We start from the raw sequence: 23090 nt of genomic DNA, 5'->3' as shown, positions 1-23090 counted from the left end.
TCCTTAAAGTCAACTGATTTGGCAGGTGATTACATTTGCAAAATTCCTTCATGGCAGCACCTAGATTAGTATTTGCCTGGATAATTGGGAGAAGGTGTGTGTGCCCCAGGAGGTGGGAATCTTGCAGACCATCTTAGAATTCTGCCTACCATGAAAGCACAGAGCAAGGACTGACTGACAAATAGAAGCTGCTCCACAGGTTTGTTCTCTTGCAGAGACTTTATCTGCTTCTCTATTCAGAGGCCCCAGTGGAGAGGGATGCGTTCTGGAACCTTAAGGCAGATGATTATACAATACATCTTAATCTGAGAGTGGGGTTTGGAGAGGAGGGGTGCAAGGCCCATAAAACAATGACTCTGCATGTTAATGTGCTGTACAAAGGTAGAGAGGCTGCAAATTGTGGTACCCCATGCTGGTTCCCCAACTTTCTCCTCTTAATAAGGTCTCTGTGGAGAGGATTTGCCCCAGAGGGTGCGAGCTGGGCAGTGTCTGGGTTTGTCTTTCTCCACAGCCCTATGTTCTCAGCAGAATCTGCTGCTTTTGCAATCGGAGTTGATTACTGAATAATGAATTATCATTCTTTTTTCATTTTCTAGCCCTTTTCAGAAGTGTGCTGCTATTTTTCTACCTATTGAGTCTCAAAATGGAAAGCAAAGAAGATTTTTCTCTTAGAGGTGGGGAAAACACAATCTTAACAACCCCATTTTGGTCCTGCAGGTGAGAGTAATAATTGTTTTAATTAATTCAGTTTCTGATTTGGAGTAATTTAATTTCTTCCTTGACTGGTCAATAACATGTCTAATGAAGCGAGTTTCTTTGGAAAATACCAGGCAGGGCCACTTGGTCAGATCAAAGAAGTTCTTGCCTTCCTGGAGGGCTGCTTCCTCCCTGCTGGGCAGGGTGAGGACATGAAGGGGGACCTGGAAATGGGTGTTCCACTCAAGGAGAATAGAGCCACACCTGTGTCAGAGAACAGAGGCTTGCTCCAAAGCCTTCATGGGGTTGCGCTGGAGAGCTGCCCCACACATCACAAGTCGTGGGAGTTCTATAATGTGAGATTTGTTTTCCTGGGAAGGAGGCTGCATCCAGGCTGCCTCTCACATCCACTGTGAAAGAGGAGGTCAGTGCACTAAGGGCAGGTGGCCGCAGATGAGAAAGGACAATGTCACTGTGTTAGTCAGCTGTATTAGGCTCACTAACAAAGTAGGGAAACAACAGAAATTTATCTTCTCACCATTCTGAAGGCTGGAAGTCCAAGATCAAGGTGCCAGAAGGGTTGGTGTCTGGTAAGGTCTCTCTTTGGCTTGCAGAGGGCTGCCCTCTTCCCGCGTCCTCATAGGTCGGCCCTCTGTCTGTGTGTTGTTTATATCTTAAACCCCTCTTTTTATAAGGACCCCAGCCATATTGGACTGGGGCTCTTCCATATGACTTCGTTTTGCCTTAATCACCTCTTTACAGACCGTGTCTCCAAATACAGTAACATTCTGTGGTAGAGGGTTAGGACTTCAGTGTGTGACTTTTTTTTTTTTTTTTTTTGAGGCAGGCAGGGGAAACACAATTCAGCCCCTAGCAGTCACCCCCACAGACACTGGAATGAGGAAACCTAGAGTTCTTGGACAGCAAAATAAGCAGAAACAGCTCGGAGGTTACTTCCTTAAAACTGACCTGTGACCCAGCAACAGGCCTTAAGTTACCACATTCCAAAGTGCCTGGGGGGAGAAACGGCGCAGCTGGGACTCTGTGCTGTGGCAGCCTAAGCAAACCTCTTCATGGGCTAATGACAAGTAAGAAAGGAGAGTGGAGCCGCTGCTGCTGGGATTTTAGTGTGTTTGTGAAAGGGTGTGTCTGTGTGTGTGTATGTGTGTGAACAAGTAAGCATGCATATAGGAGAGTGTGTGTAAGGAAGTGTGAGTGTGTTGTGTGTATAAGGGTGTGTGTGAAAGTCAGTGTGTATATGAGTGGTGTGTGAGTGTGTGTGTGGGTGTTGTGTGAATGAGTGTGTTGTGTGTGTGCTGTGAGTGAGTGTATTATGTGAGTGAATAAGTGTGTGCATTGTGTGTGCTATGTGAGTTTGTGTGAGTGTTGTGTGTGAATGTGTGTGAATTGTGTATGTGCTATGTGTGTGTTGTGTGAATGAATATGTGTGAGTGTTGTGTGTGTGTGTTTGAGTAAATGAGTGTATTGTGAGTGCTGTGTGAATGAGTTAGTGTGTGTATTGTGTGAGCATAGTGTGAGTGAATAAGTGTGTGTGCGTTGTGTGGGTGTGAGTGTTGTGTGTGTGACAGAGTGTGTGTGTGTGTGGTGCTAGGAGGAATCGTGACAGTGGCCAGGTTGCCTGAATTACCTTTCCACCTTTACCACAGATTAATGGGGAGGGCAGGAGGCAGGGCAAGGCATCTGCAATGAGGAGGACCCAGGTGTTCATGTGAGAGAGGAACACAGGAAAAAAAAAAAAGCCTTCAGTCCCGTCGAGGGAAAGAAATGCACAGATCTAGATGCTAATATTCAGGTAGAAGCTGCAAGATTTTGATATTGCAGGCAGTTTGCAAAATCATTTATTTTAGATAAACATTTGCTCATTCTATTGCTCACAGACCATAAGTTCTTCTGAATCCCTCTCACTGGAGGGTCAATACCAGATTTTTCAAACATTAATGAGTACTATCTAGATCTCATGCTTCTCTCAAATTTATTCATCTCAAGTGTATCCCTCCATTCCCTTGTCCTGAAATTTTATAAAATTCCCCAGGAGAAGGAACAGCTCATTTACTCAGCACGTATTTCTTCACATCCCTCCTCTAGGTGGGCTTGGGTTTTCTCCTTGGCACTCATCACTGGGTAACACAGTATGTTTTTACTATTTATCTGGTTTACTCCCTGGCTCCCATACCACCGTGTATGCTCCATGAGGGCAGATAATTGTCCCCCATGGTGTTTCACTGCTACATCTCTAGGGCCTTAAATACTGCCTGATACAGAATAGATGATTTAGAGATATTTGTTCAGTGAATGAGTGTATTTAATGAAAATCTAATATGCTGTAGACATTCTGCTAAGGGCTAGAGAGAAGAAAATAAATGAGATCTGGACCCTTTCTTCAATTCCCTTGTTGGTGGTAGGATCAGACCTGCATGCAAATGATGGGAGTACAGGTGATAAAGGGCCAGCAGAGGTCTATGAGGTCTTCGGAGAGTGATGTGGGAAGGGGAGGGGTGTGCTTTGCCTTGAGCCAAGGAGACAGCAACCTAGGGAAGATGTCACAGTAAGCCGGTACTTTCAGGACAAGTTGAACTTTCCTGGCACAAACAGAGCTTGCAGGTGCAGGAGTGAAGTAAGGGGAAGTCTGGGAAAGGGCACGGGGGTGTGAGGGCGCTGATGTGGAAACAGTATAGCATCATCAAGGAGCTGCACAATCTAGTGTGCAGGACGTTTTGTGTATAGATCAAAGGGGAGAAGAGAAGACACCAAAATATCAGGGCTGAATGTCAGCTAGGGATTGGGAATTTTGTTTCATAGGAGCCTTGGAAGATTTGTTTTTAATATTTCAAGCCTATTAGTAACATGATCAAATTGGCAGTTGTGGTAGAATAAAGGAGAAATGGGACAGGAAGAGACTAGAGGCTGAAATGAGTTAGGAAAGCCCTGCAATAGACCTAGAAGGGCAGGGGAGGAGAAGTGGGCATGGAGTCAACACTGAGAAAGCAGAAGCGACTGATCCAGTGATTAAAAAAGGCAAAGGAGAGAAGAAGCCAGTGGGGATTAGGAGGAATCTGCACCTCCAGCTTGAGCAACTGGGTTAACAGTGGCACCATCCATTCATACGCAGAATGGAGAAAAATGGGAGGTATAATAGGACGTAATTTGAAATGCGCACACACTGTTGAGGGAACCACGTGGTCTTTAAGAAGTATTTCCTGTCCTTGGAGTCTGCAGAAGCCTTGGGATTGTCATCATCTCCAAAATGAACCAGGAATAATATCATTTTTTGCCTCAATCATCCTTTCCTGCCTCTCAGTCCACCTTCCTCTGTACGTACCAAACTGTTCCTTCTGCTCTGCCTTTTCGAGCTGTGCTTGTTTCCCTGCTGATCATGTGTACCCTTACTATAAAGCTAGCATTATCTCCACATTTTGTTGCCTCAAAACTGAACACAAGCATAGCCAAGGCACCAAGGAGACACCACTAGCTCTTTGTTGACTTGAACTACGCAGAGCTAAAGATTCAAAGGAGAGAAAGCCTTTCTGTAGTTTTTGTATATATTTAAAACTTTCTTAGCTTAGTAGCTGTTGGGAAGTTTAGAAACACACACACACACACACACACACACACACACACACACACACACACAGAAATAAAAATAAAAGCAGGGCGGCTCCTGCTTGGGAGAGACCTTGCCCTTCTCTTTTCTTTGTATATTTAGCTAATTGTCATTATTAGAACCCCACCTTCCAGGCAAGCTGGTAGCAGCACCCAGAGGTTTAAAAATTGTTGGGAAGGTGGGGAGACGAGATGGCATCACTCTTCTGTGTCAGACAGGGACTCTGGGTAAGCACAAGTAACAATGAGACCTTGAGATCAGGGCAGCTTCTGTGAAGAGTGGGCAGGCAAGCTCAGCCCTGGCAACACCTGGGCACATGACTCTTTCCTAAGTCATAGGAGGCTCCCACTGAGAGAGAGAGACTGTCTTCTCAGATGGTCCATTACTGCAGGATTACAATCGTAAGAATTAGCTTAGATCCCTTATGAGAGGGACCAGATTGAAGACAATATGCTGCTTAGTTTCCCTAGTTCTCTTCCGTTGCAAACAAGGCTCTAAAAATGCTCTGCAGAACTAAGTCATGAATCATGCAGGAGAGAGCAGGAAAGTCTAGGATGAAGGAGGAACTGCTACTAAAAAAATGAAAACAAACCGCAGGATGGGGACTCAATGGCAGGAACTGAAGGGTAAAAGATCCTGTAGCAGGAGTCCCACGGATGTGTACAGAGAGATGAGGGAAAGAAGTCTGAGAATGGAGAAAATTGGGGAAAGGAGCAATAAGAGTTGCCAGAACATTGTCCTATGAATTGTGAAGTAGTCCTAAGACAGGTAGATTCACACAGCTGGTGGATTCACATACCTGGGTGGGCACACGGAGAGTTATTTGCAGACATAGATCAAGCTAGTCTCTAGCACCACCCCGCCCCCCCGACCTTCCCTTCTGGCACTGAGGTCATTGGCATCCCAGAGAGGACCAGTGGTCTCAGTCTTCTGACTTGGGGTCACAAAGGCAAAACTCTAGAGGCCTCATGCAGGTTATGTAAGTTGAGTGAACCCAACTAGGTATAGGAAAAATCATCCACCTGCATCTCACTATTGATAGAAACCTGGATACAGAAAAATATGTCTTGACCATCAGGGAATCTGCAGTGTGAGGGGATGACAAAAGGCACTGGCCGTCAACCACAATGTCAGAAGACAATGGGGTGTGGTGGGCTAGGTAGTACACAAGGGGGTCTGTGCCAAGCTGAATGGTAGGGTCACCCTCCTAGAACGCATCATCAGCATTGGAGACTGCGTGTCCAGTGCCTGTTACATATGATTTTTGAGAGAAGCTATACTAATTTTTATATGATGGCTGCCAACTTAAAAATATTCAGATTTTTAGATGATACAATTGATATACACAGGCACGTTGCATTCAGCCTGCAAGCAGTCAATTTAAAATCCCTGCTCCACTCCAATCTTTCTCATTTTGTATATGGGGAAACAGGCCCATAGAGATGTCTTGCCCTCTGTTGCACTGTGAATTGGGGCAAAGACCACACCTAGAGCCTAGGTCTCCCCAAACCCAGGCCTCCTGCATCTCCTATTGTTTCAGCTTGTTTCTCTGGTTTCCTCAGCCTTACTCCCCACTCTCAGAATCTGTTTTGGCCTCGTATGCTGCCCCCTGGTTGTCAATAACATCACTGCATTATCCCACTCAGCATCCTGTGTACCACACATGTACACCTGCCCCCAAAAAATCAACAAAAAACTTAATCCTTCAGGACCTGTAGTGAGTTGAGTTGTTCACATTCCCACAAACATGTTCACATCCTAATCCCAGAACCTGTGAATGCTAGTTTATTTGGAAAAAGAGTCTTTGCCGAGGTAATTAAGTTAAAGATGTCGAGATGAGGACATCATTCTGAGTTAAATGAGCAGGTCCTAAGTGAGTGGTGTCCTTATAAGAGGAAGAGCACAGACAGAAGAGGAGGAGGTAACGTGCCCCTGGACGCAGAGATTGCAGTGATGTGGGCATAAGTCAAGCAAGTCAGCAGCCACCAGAAGGTGGAAGAGGAAAATAATAGATTTCCCCTCAGGGCCTCCAGAGGAGGCACAATCCTGCCAACAGGTTGATTTCAGACTTCTGGCCCCCAAAACTGTGCAAGAGCTAACTGTTTTTTTAAGCCACCTGGTTTATTATAATTTGTTACAGAAGCCACAGGAAACTAATACAGAACCCTTTCTTCTGCTAAGGGATAGGAATTTCCTGTGAGAGTAATAACAGTAATAACTATCATTTTGGGGGCATTTCATCTGTACCAGGTCCATATGTTTCCTACAGTCCTCATACCATTTTAAAAAATAGATGTTATCTCCTTCCTTACCCCTCTGCCCACCTATTACAGAAACAGGGAAACACACCTAGAAGCCACATAGCTCCTAAGCAGTAGAGTCACGATTTGAACCCCAAGTTCTTTATTCTCACTACATTACCCATAGGGAACTCCCTCAAGTAAGCTTATATAACAGTGAACTTGCAAGGCTCCAAAGAGTGGCTCTTATGATGGAAGTTTCCGTTCTAATAGGTCACTGTAGACATTTTTGTTTGACGATTACTACACTTCTAAGATTAAATATGTTAAGCTAAATTATGCCAATTGATATTAACAGAAAGAATCATGCTTGGTGCACAGCTCTGTGTCCTGGGCTCATGGTTGAGGCAGAGCTGTGCTAATGTACATGACTTTCAGTTGCAGGCATTGTTGGGCTGTGTCCTAAGGTGAATCAACATGAAGAAAAGCCCTGGCTGCTCGTGCACTGATAACTTCATCTTTTCAGACATCTGGGAACTACCGCCACAATGTCTGGAAAAAAAAATGACTTCACACTAATGCAGCAGAGGCAAACCATGGTTTGGCCAAAAATGGAACAGAATTTACAAGGGAAAAGGGAAGTTCCTGGAGTAATATGGTGAGTAGATTCTGATCCAGAAAAATAAGACTTAAGTATGGATTTTAAATGTTAAGCTTGAGTAGTTAGAGAATTAAAGTTAATCCCTTTAAGCCTCAATTTGCAAATCTGTAAAATGTAAAAATAGAAATAATATGTACATATTATATGGAACAGTTTCTGGCACATATTTGGTTCTCAGTGAATAGTGCTTATTAAATTATTGATGCTGTTGCTATTAATTGTGCTGAGCTCACTCTCTGCCTTATTATACAAAATTTTGACTAAAATATTCTGTAAGAGAATATCACAAAACCATCCCATCACTAGCTTATTTTTTTCTTTTTATAGTTATATTAAGAATTGCAATCCCACACCAGAAATAAGCACCCTTTCAAATTATCCTTTAAAATAACTTGTTGCAAGCATACATAAATTCACTTCACGTATAATATTTTTTCAATTGACTTAGAGTCTGTGAAATCAGACTTGTTAGAGGAAAAAAAAATCTATAAAGGCTGCATTCATTCATCCACCAGATATTTATGGAGGAACATCTCCAGAATCAATGCAAAGTGCATAATTGCCCTAAGAGCTATGGGTAAAATGCCATGGGATTATAAACGGAAAAACACAGAGAAGTTGGTTAATTAAAAAATTAAGTGTAAATTCAGAAGAGAGAGAATTACCTTTCAGTAATACATGAGGTTGGGGAGGGAACAAGAGAAATGACAAAAAAGCACAACACAAGGGGAGGCTGTGTGAAGGCGGCTGACTTCTGGTTGGATCCTAAAGGAGAGGTCATGTTTCATTGTGCAGAAAAAGGGCTTTCTAATCAAAAAAGAGACAGAAAAATTCTAGATGTCTAGGGAAAGCAGCAAATGAGTCTGCTTAATGGGGTAAAGGGTAAATAAAAGTGGATATTTGATTTGATATTGGAAAGGTAAGTAGGAGAGGCTTCAAATATAACCTGAGCATTGTGATCCTTAGTTGCTAGATTATGTGTGTCCTTAACAACCTTAGTCAATGACAGATATGATCAGAAATGGGTATTTTGCAATGTAAGTGTGTAGTCTATGTTGGTTGGAATGAAGGCAGAGAGGATGGTTAGGAGACCATTTTAATAACCTAGATGAGAAGAGAATGAATGTTTAGTTGGGTGGATAAGAAGGGAGTGAAAGAAAACAGAGAGTTAGCTGAGAGACCACCAAATGATTAGATGTGCCAGGCTGAGGGGGAAAAAGTCAAGGATGACTCAAAAGTTTTAAATCTAAATGTCTAGGAAAATCTTCTGATAGTAACCTGAATAAAGAACATTGAACAGTGGCAAACTTTTCTGGAAAAACTGATATGCTTAGTTTGGTATGCATGAAGATGCCCATCATGGAAATGAAAAAAAATGAATTTAGAGAAAGTTTGGCCCTGAAGATTGAGAAGGATAAAGCTCTACATAAGATAATAGTAAATAGCCTTGAGTGAGCTTAAGATTACTAAGGAAGAACATAAGGAAAAAGAAAAGAAGGAGACATAGACAGACTCTTGAGGGCAACATCTAATTTCATGTGGGTAGAAGTAAAATATCATGCTGAGAAAGGGCAATCTGGGAGTCATCAAGAAAATAAAATTATTCCAAGGGCTCTGTATTAGTCAAGGTTCTCCAGTGAAACTAAATCAATAGAAGGAAAAGGAAAGAAAGAGAGAGAGAGAAAGAAAGAGAGTGGGGGAGGGAGGGAGAGAAAGATAAACGAGGAAGGTGGGAAGGAGGGAAGAGAGAAAGGGGGAAAGGAGGAAGGAAGGAAGAAAGGAAGGAAGGGAAGAAAAGATGAGAAAGGAAAAAAGAAGGAAGGGAAGAAGGAGGGAAGGGAAGGAGGAAAGGAAAGATAAGAAAGGAAAGGAAGGGGAGAAACAAGGAAGGAAGTTAGTTATTAGGGGAAATAACGTACAAGATTATGGAGGCTGAGAAGTCTCACACAGACCATCTGCAAGCTGGAGACCCAGGGAAGCCAGTAGGATGGCTCAGTCCAAGTCCAAAGGCCTGAGAACCAGATGAGAAGACAGTGTAACTCTCAGTCCAAAGCTGAATGCATGAGAACTGGGGGCACCGCTCATATAAATTGCAGAATCCAAAGGCCATAGAACCTGGAGTTCTGATGTCCAAAGATAGGAGAAGAAGGGTGTCTTAGTTCCAGAAGAGAAAGAGATAATTCATCTCTCCTCTGCCTTTCTGTTCTATCTGGGCCCTCAGCTAATTGGACGGTGCCTGCCAGGTTGGGTAAGGGTGGATCTTTCTTACTCAGTTCATTGACTCAAATGCCAGTCTCCTCCAGAAACATCCTCACAGACAAACTCAGAAATAATGCTTTAACAGCATTTATGATGTTTTCAGAAACAAGATATGACTTGCCGTTCAGTTAGTTGTTCCTAGATAGCAACTTCCAGCCTATAGCAAATCCATATACTTAGTATTGTTGTCTTCATAAAATACATTAACAGGGTAACAGTAATATGGCTGCTGGAAGACGCAATGCCTAGATGAAGTGTTCAGAAGATTTTATGGAGTGAAGCAATCAGAAGAAGAGAAGTAGCGCCTTTGCCCTTAAAAAATTTCAATGGAGTTTTTATATTAATTTCATATTTAAAATTTATTAAAAACAGAACTATGTGCACAGAATATAATCTCACTTATGAAAATGACAGCCTAAAATCCTGTTTAAGAACCAATTTTCAATATATGGAAGTTGTTCGTGAGCATCTGAGTCATATTAGGATATTCTTGTTACAATTACTACAGTTTGTAGAGAAAATTAACTTTCTGAAGTATTCCATAGGTACAAAAATGATAGGCTTTTTTAAAGTGAGCATTCAATTTTCTAAAATATATTGTTGGGTTTTCCTCATACTGTATTGTATATTTAAATATAATATGCATTATGTATACAATGTATATAAATTTAAACTATATACATTTGATTAAAAGCATAGTATAATAATTGTATATTACATATCTGACATATCAATTTCCTTACATATGCATCTTTCTCTCTGGGTATTTAAAACAAAAACATTCAATAGTGTTTTATTAACATATCTCTAATAAGAAAGAGGCAGAGGCAACTGCCTTCCCTGACAATCAACTGCTCTCACATTATTTTCAAATTTTCATCATGAAATTGCATTTAGGAAAAGAAGAAGCCATTGGGGTAGGTGGGTGAATATTAAAAGAAACTAAGTGAAGAGGCAAAAATAAAGTCAGAACCCAATTATCAATTTGAGGGGCAAATATAAGGCCAGCTTCAATTTTTTTTAAATAATCAGGCAGTATCTCAACCTCATGCATTGTTCTGGATGTAAAGATGTGGCTTGGAATATCTCCCTTTCCTAATACCGCACCAAAGAACCAATAATATATGTCAGCTTCCTCAAACCACAGTGGGGTTGGCAAAGGGGCAGCAATCCTGCAGAAGGGAGAGTCAGGTTGGCAGTCAGTAATTGTGCCATCTGCACTTGAATGGTCCTCTCTGCTGACTTCCATTTTGTAAAACTATTAACGGTCAACAGACTATGTATAAAGTACTTACTGTGCATTTAAAACTTTTTAAACTACTAAGAGCCACTTACACATTTGGGAAGAATTCCATCTGCAGAGACCAAGCAATTACATTAGTTGGGTGAACATGCATTTTAAGGATTACATGTTAATGAAACCAGGTAAAATTTGGTCATTTGAGCGGCTGACCAGGCTTGTGAATGCTGGGACTCTGTACAAAAGGAAGTTCCTATTTGGGTCATTGATTTGCATAATTGAAGTAATTACCTTGGTGCTCTGCCTCACTCTGTCTATAAAACTCACCAGACCAGGGAGCAGTGTCTGTTTGTCAATCAGAATGATTTACCTTCGCCCTCCCTGTGCCCCAGTAGCATTCCCTGGTTATCTGGCTACCTGCATGGTGGTAAGGGTGTGCCCGGTATGTTTGATCATTGAGGACTTTTCTCTTAGGTTCAGTTGAGGGAAAGACAGCATCAGAGTCATTATTTTTCACAGTCCGGATTTCTTGAATTTAGCTCAGATAAAGAGTATGGTGAGACGGCCAAAAAGGTGGATGAGGCAGAAGTTAGAACAGGTTTCTGATCTCAGCCTTGTGGCTAACTCGTTATATAACTCTGATGGATCATGTCATCTCCCCAGCCCTCAGAACACCCCCAGTTAGAATGACAAAGGAACCAGGGTCATTCTAGAGAAAGGAGTCTGAGTCAGGTTAGGCAAAATCACTTCCTCACTGTCACCTATGTACACTGTGAGCTCACTAGTCCCAAACACTCAGATAATTACTTTGATGTTCCATGTCATTTGTCCCCTAGACCTTTCCCTTCTGAGTGGGAAGAAATATAAAATCATGAGTGCCACGTAAAAATCAAACAAAAGCTTTCCTACAGCTGTGTGGCCCTTGGTCACTGGATTGGGGAACTAAAGTAGAGAAGAGCTTTTGTACAGGTTACTTAGGGCAGCCAGACTTTAAACCAGACTTTGCAACACTAAATAAATAGGAGACACCAAGAAATTTCAAGGAAGAGTAGAAAACTGAGGAGGAAAAATAGATTTGGTCCAGAGTTCTTAATCTGCTACAGTTTCAAACTTTATTTTTTTAAGTCTCAAGACAAAGAAAGTGATACATAGCAACTATCAAAAAAAAAACCTCAATTTTCTTTTCTATTTCTTCTTTCTGAGCAGAGGTGGAGGTTCAAATGGCTAATTTTAGACTAGGCTGATGAGAAAAATAATATAAGTTAGCTCAATTAACTAGATGTTATCACATAGTGCAAATGTGACCATGGCCACAGTGGAGGAAGAGTGATCACCATGGAGATGTTAGTGCCCTCAGGTTCAGAAATTTGTTGTAAAATTGTTAGAATAATCATGTACAATGCATATAAAGATTTAAGGAGAGATCAAGTCAGTGGACACAAGGGCTAAGCATACTGATGTGTTGTCAGAGCAATGACATGTATGTTGTCAAAAACATGTATGTTCAAGCAATGATTATGGCCTTTATACCCTAGCACATTATTTCCAAAGAAGAATAAATCACACAGGTTCCCAGAAAGGAGACAGGCTTGGGCTTACACATTTTTCTCTGATAATTACCATGTTACTTAACTTTTAGGCTTCAATTTCTTTATCTCTATAAAATGGGAATTAATGGTAATGTCTACCTCGTAAGTTGTGAGGATTTAATGAAATAATGCAAGGAGAGCACTTAGCTTTAGTAAACTTTAGTAAGAGCTCAATTACTCATAGCTTTCATTATTGTTACCATTCTGTTTTCATGGAAATACATATTAAGAAATCTGCTCAAGCTATGGGCAGTGCGATTGGTTTAGGCAAACTTGTACTTCTTAACTCAGAGTCATGAACAGGTAAGTGGAATATAGATGTTGGTAAATGTTGTTCTGTGGGTTGGTAATAGCTTTAGTAGATGAATCCAGAGCTCTCTTGTCCTAAAGCACAATAATTTAGTGTGTTTGCACAGCCTACAACACATTTTGGCAAATTAGCATCCATTTTGGCCTATTACATTGATGAATGCTATAATGAAAGTGTGATGGTTGTCAGTCCTACATCTTGGGTGAGTCTCTTTTGAGACAGACAGCTTTGTTTAGTGTACAGCCAGAATTAGTTGTCCCCAACATCTTACATAGGAATGCAAATGCTTGCCAAGGAGAAAAGAACAGGATAAATACCTCAACACAATCTATTGGAACTCCTAGAAAGGCAATTCAGTGTCCAAACAGTATACATGCAGTTCTGAAAAGAAAAAAAAGGAGGTTCCTCTCCTGTTTTCCTTCTAGTAAGATGGAAAGAATAGGGAATTCTCTTTTCAGGGACAGTGTTATGACACCAAAATGTTGTTCAGCCAACACTGTGAACAGAGGTCTCAGAGGGGAGACCATAATACTCAAGTATTTCACAAGGAGAAGGCTTACGATAAGTTAAAGAACATTTTGCAGATTATAAATGCATTTAGATTATTATTACTTATTTCACAGATCAAAATTCATTAAAGTTAAATGAGTAGTTAATGGGCTACTTTGTGGTTTATTCTTGTATCATTAAATTTGAGTGGGTACATGCATTCCCTTAAGTAAGCTGGAAGGCAAGATGGTTTCAGTTGTTTTCATATTTATTGTTATTGTTGTTTCATTAGTAGCTCATAAATTATTCCTAATGAATTATCAGAAGCACTAATTATATCTGCATTCCTCTTTTCCACTAACTAGCACAAGTGTGGAAGATTTCACATTTTCTGGAAAGCTTGTTTTGTTTTTGTGTTTTTAAATAATTTCTCTGTCCTAACTTTACCTCTGCTATCTCCAGTGTAGGTCAGATGAGGATGGAACTGGTGAATGAGCAGAAGAGAAGGTTGGAAGAGTGCAGTGGTGATGACAGCCCTCCGCTGCTCCTTCCCCAGAGGAAGGAGCTCCAGTAAGTAAATCAAATCAACACCATACCTCCTATTCCTTTGTCCTTTCATATACAGCTGCTTAAATTAGCTTTAAGTTCCCTGAAGGTAGGAATAGGTTTATTTTCAAACTGTATTCCGGATCTAGCACCTTGCTTAATCAATGTTAAATAGTAACAGTGAATTTTAATTGGCTTACTTTCAGAGCATCAGATTAAATTATTCTGCTAATTAATTGGTTGATCTCATATTTCACTTATATTGTCAGGTTATTATTTTTCCCTTTAGGGCTCAAGATGCCACTGACAGTTCAAATACTTCTTCATTAATTACCACATCTTGGATTTCACATAATTTTATTATAATTATTTTGATACCATATTTATTGAGCACCAGCATGTATTCAGAGCAGTTAAGAACAGAGGATTGGTTGCAGTTCCTTCCACTATATGCACATCAGTTCATTGCTTAAAATCCAATAGAAGGTGTACTTGGCTTGGCAGAGCAGAGACTTCAATTAGGTTTAATTGGTCAGACATTAAACTAGTTTCATATAAGTGATCAATAGACATTTTATAACATTGGATCAAGTTTCTTTTTCACCAGCCAAATGTTTCCTGTTAATTGACTCATCTTGTCTTCCCTAGATAGCTGTGATATATAACTAAACCAATCCCTACATTTTAAGAGGAAACTAGGCAAACTGGTAGTTTTCAAGAGAAAAGGAAACAAAAGAGAAAAGGATTTGAAAATCTCCACAGGTCAAATGGTTAAAGCAACTGTTAGTGTTTCACATGGAAAACAAAAAATGTAGTAAGGCATAGAAGCTCCATGCAACATTTAAAGAGCTTACATAGATAGGAAATTGGTTAATTTCATGTAAGTAGAAAGAAAATTTTGCACAATATATGAAAAAACTAAATAAACTCTTAATATATACATTGGGGACCTTATAATACAGATAGTTCTTGTCATTAAAAGAGGCATTAAAAATGCTACATTTTAAAAATTTTAACAAATAATTATGAATGCCCTACTCTGCAAGACATTTTTTTAATAAGTAGAAATAAATCAGACAAAGCAATGGCTGCCAAGGAGCTTAGTTTTTAGTGTGTGTTTTCGTGTGTGTGTGTGTGTGTGTGTGTGTGTGTGTGTGTGTGTGGTGGTTGGGGGCAGTCACAGAAATAATCAGTCATGCAATTATGCCCCAGGTAGTAATGAGTGCTGTGCCGGGATGGCAGGCAAGCGAGGTCAGAGAGGTGGGTGAAGACCTAAGCAGGTCAGGGGCTTATGGGGAGGCTGGAAAGTTAAAATTGTGATCTAAGTGCAGCCGAGAACCTTCAGAGGGTTTTAAGAAGAGAAGACATTATCTGATTTGCATTTTTAAAAGATCACTCTGTCAGCTGTGTAGAGAATGGATTTTGAAGGAGGAAAAGAATGGAAGCAGAGAGACCAGCTAGGAGACTATTAGACTGAGACAGATAACAGATGTGGGCAGATAGATTTGGGGAATGTTCTTTAAGTAGAGTCGCTGCTAGATAAGAAGTGAGAGATGAAGGAATAGGTGGAAGGTGGTAAGCACCTCAAGGGATGCTTGAAACAAATTTTTGCTTTAAATACGAGGTTGGAGATAATGGTATCTGAAGACTCTCCTCTGAAGTTGTGTAATTTTATGGTAAACTTTGGGGGTGGCAACTCTATATCCTACAACAAATTTCTGCTAACACCGGAAGCACATATGTGAGCATCAACATTGATTATGGGACTGGAAGAGATTACAGCATCTATAAAGGCAGAGATGTTCTATTGTTTTCTTCACTACTATTCCCCTAGTGCCTCGTACACTAGACAAATACTCAGAATCCAATAATTATGTGATAAATGCATAAATAAAAGGATGAAAAAGCTGTAAATGTACATTTTTTATACCTGTAGTTGACATTCAAACTAAATTATCCCCACTCAACCCACCTTGCTCTTGTTGTAATGTAAAAGTTGTACTTGGTGACAACACAAAGAATTAACAGTAACTTACATATGCAGGTTTCAAAGCTTAGCAGTTGAAATGGATCAGAATGCTCTTCTTTCTCCAAATCACAAGTCTAGAAGTTGTCTTTTTTGATGCAACTATGCCAAGTCTTCCAAATTAAGAAAAATAAAAATAAGGATATATACTAAGCTAATGTTAAGTAAAACCATTTGAATATACTTGTGCTTTAAGGATGCATATGATATGTGGACACTAAGGAAGGTTTTTGCCAAATTGTACTGTTAATCATAGAGCCTTGCTCTGAGTAGGCCCTTAGTAAATGTCAGTGGATCCATAACACCTAAGTTCATTGAGGATGAGGAAAACATATGAAATGTGGTTATCCAGTCTACCCTGAAGAGATTTTCAGCACTTTCTCTGGAGTCCCCTGTTCTTATGATTCTTGTAGGAATTGGTCTGTCATGTCAAGGTCTTTATTTACCTGCCTTTAAGTTCTTCCAGATAAAGTAATTCCTGGTTTTAATAGCTTTTGTGAAATGCATAACTACTCCATAGCCCCCAAAGACCCAACAGGGGCCTTTCTAGAGGTTTTCTGTTCTTCCTCTTTCCTCTTCCTTCACTCACCAGATGGCCCTTCGTTTCGCCTAATCCACAGAGTTTATTCACCCCTCTTTTATCATGAGGCAGAGGGAAAACAATGACAAACACACAGTAAACTTCGTTATCAACAAACAGAAGTTGTTACCAAGGCAACAGAACAAGAGCATCCCTGCATCCAGCCATCACAGTGTGAAGTGAGTTTCAGATGAGGAGATGCCTTGAGGGGCAAGGAGACCCTTCAGGAAAAAGCTGACCTGATAAAGGAATCAAGGAATTGCCATCCCAACTGATGTCTTTTTTCCCTTTCTCAATAAAGAGAAGAGCTTGCAAGAGCCTTGAAAGACAGACAGGCTGTGTAAACTACTTGGGGTTTCAGAGTCCTGTTCAATTAATCTGACTACAGATAGATCAGAATGGTTCTACTTCTGGGTATAAGCAGAGGTGAGACTTTGGGGTGAACAGATACAAGGAAAGGGGACAGGGCATTAAACACCTCTGAACTGCTGTGTACACTATAAATAGAAATGAGATCCTGTATTTATACAATGCCTTTTGTCCGGAAACCTGCACTCACAGCACAGACAACACCTCCCTAGGCTTCCAAACACCCCTGTGAGTTGAGGATCAAGGACAGGGATTATTTTACAGATGGGAAAACTGGCACTTAGAAGCAGTATATGTGCCAAGGCCCTTCAGAAGGCGGCAGAACAGCCAGAAACAGGATGCAGGTAAAAATACCAACAATAAATTCTTTTTATTGGTTCTTAACATCTTCCCTGCTGGATCAAGATCTTTTTCACAAAATGACATTAAAGAGTCAAAGTCTTCCTTTCTCCCCAACAACAGGGAGCTTGCATAATCTGAATGTGCTTGTTGCAGCCCCTGACACTATGGATCGAGGGGGATCAAGGGTGGGCTTGTGGATTACACTTATCAAATTGAAACACTCTAGGGAAGCATTGTAGCTGCTCTTGAATTCACCTTCTTGGTTTAATGGAAGTACTTTTAGGAGATTCATTTTGATACCTCTCAACCATGTGGATTCTTAATCTGGGGACCTCAATCAATCAAACAAATGTTTATTGATTGACTACCATGTTCAGATCTAGCGCTATGAATGAATAATAAATATTACCTATGGTACTCACCTGATAAAACTACTGTATATCTACCATAATGCTCTCTAAAGAAGTACTGAAAACATATAGTAAACAACGAATGAACAAAATTAATACACCATAGATGGTGACAGGAGAGAGTGTGTTAGGGTTCTAAGAACAGGGTATGGTGACCTGAAGTCAGAGGAGGCTTGACCAAGGAGACGGATCTTAAACCATTTGTCAAAGGTTTTATCTGTGAATCTAATGAGATGGTGCTATCCCCAAATAAAATAGAGCTAGACAAATACCATAAATACCATATACTCTAAAATAGAGTATACAAAGCTCTAAAATAGTGCTAGACATATACCATTTCACAGCATTTCTTCATTTGTGCTTCAGAGATAGGATGCTTAGTATGCTGTGTTGTAAATATTTATTTACTTTCCCATTGTAGCTTCCTTCACTAGATTGGGTCCTTCTGAGTAGGAACCATGCTCTATTCATTGCTGTATTCCCAGTGCCTAGCACATAGTAGTTGATCAGCAAATGTATAATTAACAAGTGCATCAAAGAATAAAGAAGTGACCTGAGACAATCATAATAGTATAATGATAACATCTAATGCAGTCCTCCATGCAGCAAGAATTCACAGCTGATGATAAATAAGGGAGACCTTTAAGTCCCCACATATTAGAGAAGGTCAAGATTTTGGAGGGTTTGAGTCTTGGCTCTGCCGCTTACTTCCCTGTAGCCTTAGGATAAGGCTCGAAGTCTCTGTTTCCTCATTTATAAAATATGGATGAAATGTTTATATTTATCTCAGTGGTTTGGGTGAAGATCAAATTAAACAATACATGCAAAAATACTCTGCAAAGTGTAAAGCAGTGTACAAATCTCAGTCCTCATTGCCATCAACAGTATAATTAATATATCATTAATTTATGTTACCCAACACATACAGTTCTCACCAAAGTACTATTTTAAATCATAGACCATTTAAGGCTGGAACAGCCTCTTCTTAAGATAAATAAGCTAGGGTTGTAGCAAACTTATTTTTCTTGAGTTCCAACAGCCAGGAGTGGAGCCATGTATCAGATGCCTGGCTAGTGCTACTTCTACTAAATAGCTGCTGGAGGCCCCTTTTGGAGACTAGTCTTGTGAGGATGAGAACTGCATGGTTGCCTTTCTCCCCTCTCTGTTCTCATTACTCAGTGTCACCACATCAAAGCAGAATTGAAATCATCTCTTTAGTCATTTCCTGTCTCTCTTCTCACCCAAAGCCAGATGCTACAGTCTTCCTGAGGACTGTGGCAGCATGTGGCCAGTTCCCAGCTCAACTACTTCCTTCTCTAATCCAATCTGGACTCCATAGTTAAGTTGTCTTCCTCATACATCATGCAAGCAGGTGACTGCCCTTTTCAGATAACACAAGAAGCTTCTGTCAAAGATCAGGTGGTCATATGTGTGTGACCTTATTTCTGTAATCTCTTTTCTGTTCCATTGATCTATGTGTCTGTTTTTGTACAAATACCAAGCTGTTTTGGTCACTACAGCCCTGTAGTATAGCTTGAAGTCGGGCAACATGATGCATCCAGCTTCGTTCTTTTGCTTAAGATTGCCTTGGCTGTTAGGGCTCATCTTTGGTTCCACATGAATTTTAAAATAGATTTTTTTCTAGTTCTGTGAAGAATGTCATTAACAGTTTGATAAGAATGTCACTGAATCTGTAATTTGCTTTGGGCAGTATGGCCATTTTAATAATATGGATTCTTTCTATCCATGAGCATGGGATGTTTTCCATTTGTGTCTTTTCTGATTTCTTTGAGCAGTGTTTTGTAATTCTCATTTTAGAGATGTTTCACCTCCCTGGTTAGCTGTATTCCTAGGTATTTTATTCTTTTTGTGGCAATTGTGAATGGGATTGCCTTCCTGATTTGGCTCTCGGTTTGGCTATTGTTGGTTTATAGGAATGCTAGTGATTTTTATACATTGATTAAGTATCCTGAAACTTTGCTGAAGTTTTTATCAGCTCAAGGAGCTTTTGGGCCAAGACTATGGGATTTTATAGATATAAAATCATGTTGTCTGCAAACAGAGGTAGTTTGACTTTATCTCTTCCAATTTAAATGGCCTTTATTCCTTACTCTCGCCTGATTTCTCTGGCTAGGACTTCCAATACTATGTTGATAGAAGTGGTGAGAGAGGGCATCCTTATCTTGTGCTGGTTTTCAAGAGGAATCCTTCCAGCTTTTGCCCATTTGGTATGATATTGGCCGTGGGTTTGTCATACATGGTTCTTATTATTTTGAGGTATGTTTCTCAATACCTAGTTTATTGAGGGTTTTTAACATGAAGGAGTGTTGAATTTTATCAAAAGTCTTTTCTGCATCTATTAAATAATCATGTGGTTTTTGTCTTTAGTTCTGTTTATGTGATGAATCACATTTATTGATTTGTTGAACACACTCGCATCCTGGAGATGAAGCCTACTTGATCACGGTGAATTAGCTTTTTGATGTGCTGCTGGATTCAGTTTGCAAGTAGGGCTTTTTGAGAATTTTTGCATTGATATTCATCAAGGATATTGGCCTGAACTTTTCTCTTTTTTTGTTGTATCTCTGCCCTGCCAGGTTTTGGTATCAGGATAATGCCAGCCTTGTAGAATGAGCTGGGGAGGGAGCCCTTTCTCTTCACTTTTTTTTGGACTAGTTCAGTAGGAATGGTACCATCTCTTCTTTGTACATCTGGTAGAATTTGGCTGTGAATCCACTGGGTCCTAGGCTTTTTTTGGTTGGTTGTCTATTTATTACTGATTCAAATTCAGAGCTTGTTATTGGTTTCTTCGGGGAATCAATTTCTTTCTGGTTCAGTCTTTGGAGGGTATATGTATCCAGGAATTTACCCATTTCTTCTAGATTTTCTAGTTTATGTGCATAGAGGTGTTCATAATATTCTGTGATGCTTGTTTGTATTTCTGTGGGGTCAGAGGTAATATCCCCCTTGTCATTTCTAATTTCGTTTGTTTGAATCTTCTCTCTGTTTCTTTATTTATAAAGAAAAAAAGGCTGCATGCCTATGACCATCTGATCTTCCACAAAGCTGACAAAAAACAAGCAATGGGGGAAAGACTCCGCATTCAATAAATGGTGGTGGGATAACTGGCTAGCCACATGGAGAAGATTGAAGCTGGGCCCCTTCCTTACACCATATACAAAAGTAAGGTGGATTAAGGACTTAAATGTAAATCCCTAAACTATAAAAACCCTGGAAGACAACCTAGGCAATGCCATTCTGGACATAGGAACAGGCAAATATTTCATGGCAAAGACACCAAAAGCAATCACAACAAAAGCAAAAATTGACAAGTGGATTCTAACTAAACTTAAGACCTCTGCACAGCAAAAAGAAACTGTCAATAAACAGACAACCTACAGAGTGGGAGAAAATATGTGCAAACTATGCACCTGACAAAGGTTTGATATCCAGCATCTATAAGGAACTTAAACAAATTTATGAGAGAAAAACAACCCCATTACAAAGTGGCCAAAGAACATGAACAGACACTTTCCAAAGAAGATATACATGTGGCCAGCAAGCATATTAACAAAAGCTCAATAGCACTGGTCATTACAAAAGTGTAAATCAAAACCACAATGAGATATCATCTCATACCAGTCAGAATGCCTATTATTAAAAAGTAAAAAAAATAGATGCTGACAAGGTTGTGAAGAAAAGGGAACACTTATACACTGTTGGTAGGAGTGTAAATTAGTTCAACCATTGTAGAAAGCAGTATGGAAATTGCTCATAAAGCTAAAAGCAGAACTACCGTTCACCCCAGCAGTTCTATTACTGTGTATATACCCAGAGGGATATAAATCATTCTACCTTAAAGACACATGCACACAAATGTTCCTTGCATTCACAACAGCAAAAACACAGAATCAACCCAAATGCCTATCAATGACAGACTGGATAAAGAAATGTGGAATATATATACGTTGAATACTATGCAGCCATAAAAAAGAATGAGATCATGTCTTATATGGGAACATGGATGGAGCTGGAGGCTATTATCCTTAGTAAACTAATGCAGGAACAGAAAACCAAATACTGCATGTTCTCACTTATAAGTGGGAGCTAAATAATAAGAACTCATCAACACAAGGGAACAATAGACACTGGGGTCTACTTGAGGGTGAAGGCTGGAAGGAAGGAGAGGAGCAGAAAAGCTAACTATTGGACACTGGGCTTAATACTTTGGTGATGAAATAAACTGTACAATAAACCTCCATGACACAAGTTTACCTATGTAACAAACATTCACATGTACCCTTGAAACTAAAATAAACTTTTTTTTTTAAGTTGCTTCTCCTAAAACCTTCTTCATGGAGTTTGAGCCTCTTAATGCATCCCCTCCACTCTTGCAGAGCCTCAGGTTAGGTGGCAGGCAAAACTATGTCAGCATTACCATTGTATCTACTAGCTCTTGGCATAGTACCAAGCCCATAGTAGATCCACAATACAATTTTATTAAATTAGATAAACTATATTGAAGCCTGCTAAGCAACCACTCTTCCAATCTTGACTCTCAGTTGTTACATACAAGCTCACAACTTCCCAGCCAAACCTTACGTCCACAAACTATATAGAATATATTCTATGATATAGGCAGCACTTCCAATAGTGGGTGGTCATTTGTGATATTTCTTTATCTTCTCCTTCCTGTCCACTGGCAGCTGTCCTCTTATTAACCACCCCCATTCACCTTTTTTGGCTTGGTAGAAGGAATCCCTTTACCTACAACCCTTCTAATCACATACCCTGCACACAATATCACCACGTTTTTATAGTTTACACAATGTACTTGCCACGATCCCCATAGAACTACTCTCCCCAGTCTTCTCCAAAAATCAGGTTCTTCTCCCACTTAGAATTGTGTCCAGGGTCCCCTCAGCCTGTGTCTCACCACATGTCCTCATCGTGTCCTCTGCCATGTGGTCTATTTAGAAATGGGGTTCTCTTCTACAGCAGGGAACAGGTATTGAGTGCCTATTATAGACAGGTCTTAGTACTCGGTGTCAAGGAAGCTGTGTCGTGTGTAAGTTTTAGCTCCTGCCTTCTGGGACCTTATAATGTGGTTGGCGATAAAAGAAATATGCATAAAATAGTACCATGGCCTGCGAAGAGATCCTTATACTTCCAGGCATGTCTCTCCCTCTCTTTCATGTGATCTATTATACAGTAGAGACAGCTACTCACTGGCTGTTTTCATATCTGTGTTCCTTTTACACTGTGCTTGTTTGTGAATGTTTCTCAGAGTGCGGCACTTATGCTCAGGGATATTTCTGCACATATTTCTTTATGTGTGCTCAGGCTCCAACACCAGAACATAAGCTGGATGGTCATGGCAGTTAGGTCCTTTCACTCCACAGACTGCTCATATGCAGTGGCTTTTAGGAAGTGGTAATGATGGAGTTGAAAGTGGTCATCTGGCCCAGTTGCCACTGACACACACACACACACACACACACACACACGCACACACCCAGAGAGAGGGGAGTGGGAGCTGGAGGTATTTAGCTCAGTTAGAATCACAATGCCGTCTCTTCCAGAGGAATGTTCATGAACGCATATCAACTTCCTTTTGGCCAAAGGACTACACGCCTAAACCTTAACATGATAATAACTAGATGAGACATGAATGTGTATATACCAGGTGCATAGGGTCACAAAGAGTTGCC

The 23090-nt window shown here is 40.2% G+C and overlaps 1 long non-coding RNA gene across 1 annotated transcript; it reads left to right on the top strand.

Moving 5' to 3' along the window:
• Positions 1–861: 861 nt before the first annotated feature.
• LOC130541415 (uncharacterized) lies at positions 862–16588 on the top strand. Its single transcript, XR_008955468.2, has 4 exons — positions 862–1784; positions 6997–7216; positions 13574–13676; positions 16299–16588. It is a non-coding gene; the product is annotated as an uncharacterized LOC130541415 (long non-coding RNA).
• The last annotated feature ends 6502 nt before the right edge of the window (positions 16589–23090 follow it).

This window comes from Pan paniscus, chromosome 1 (assembly GCF_029289425.2).
Source record: "Pan paniscus chromosome 1, NHGRI_mPanPan1-v2.0_pri, whole genome shotgun sequence".
NCBI classification, from domain to species: domain Eukaryota; kingdom Metazoa; phylum Chordata; class Mammalia; order Primates; family Hominidae; genus Pan; species Pan paniscus.
Note: the sequence above shows the minus strand (reverse complement) of the source record. Positions and strands in the feature narration are given on the sequence as shown.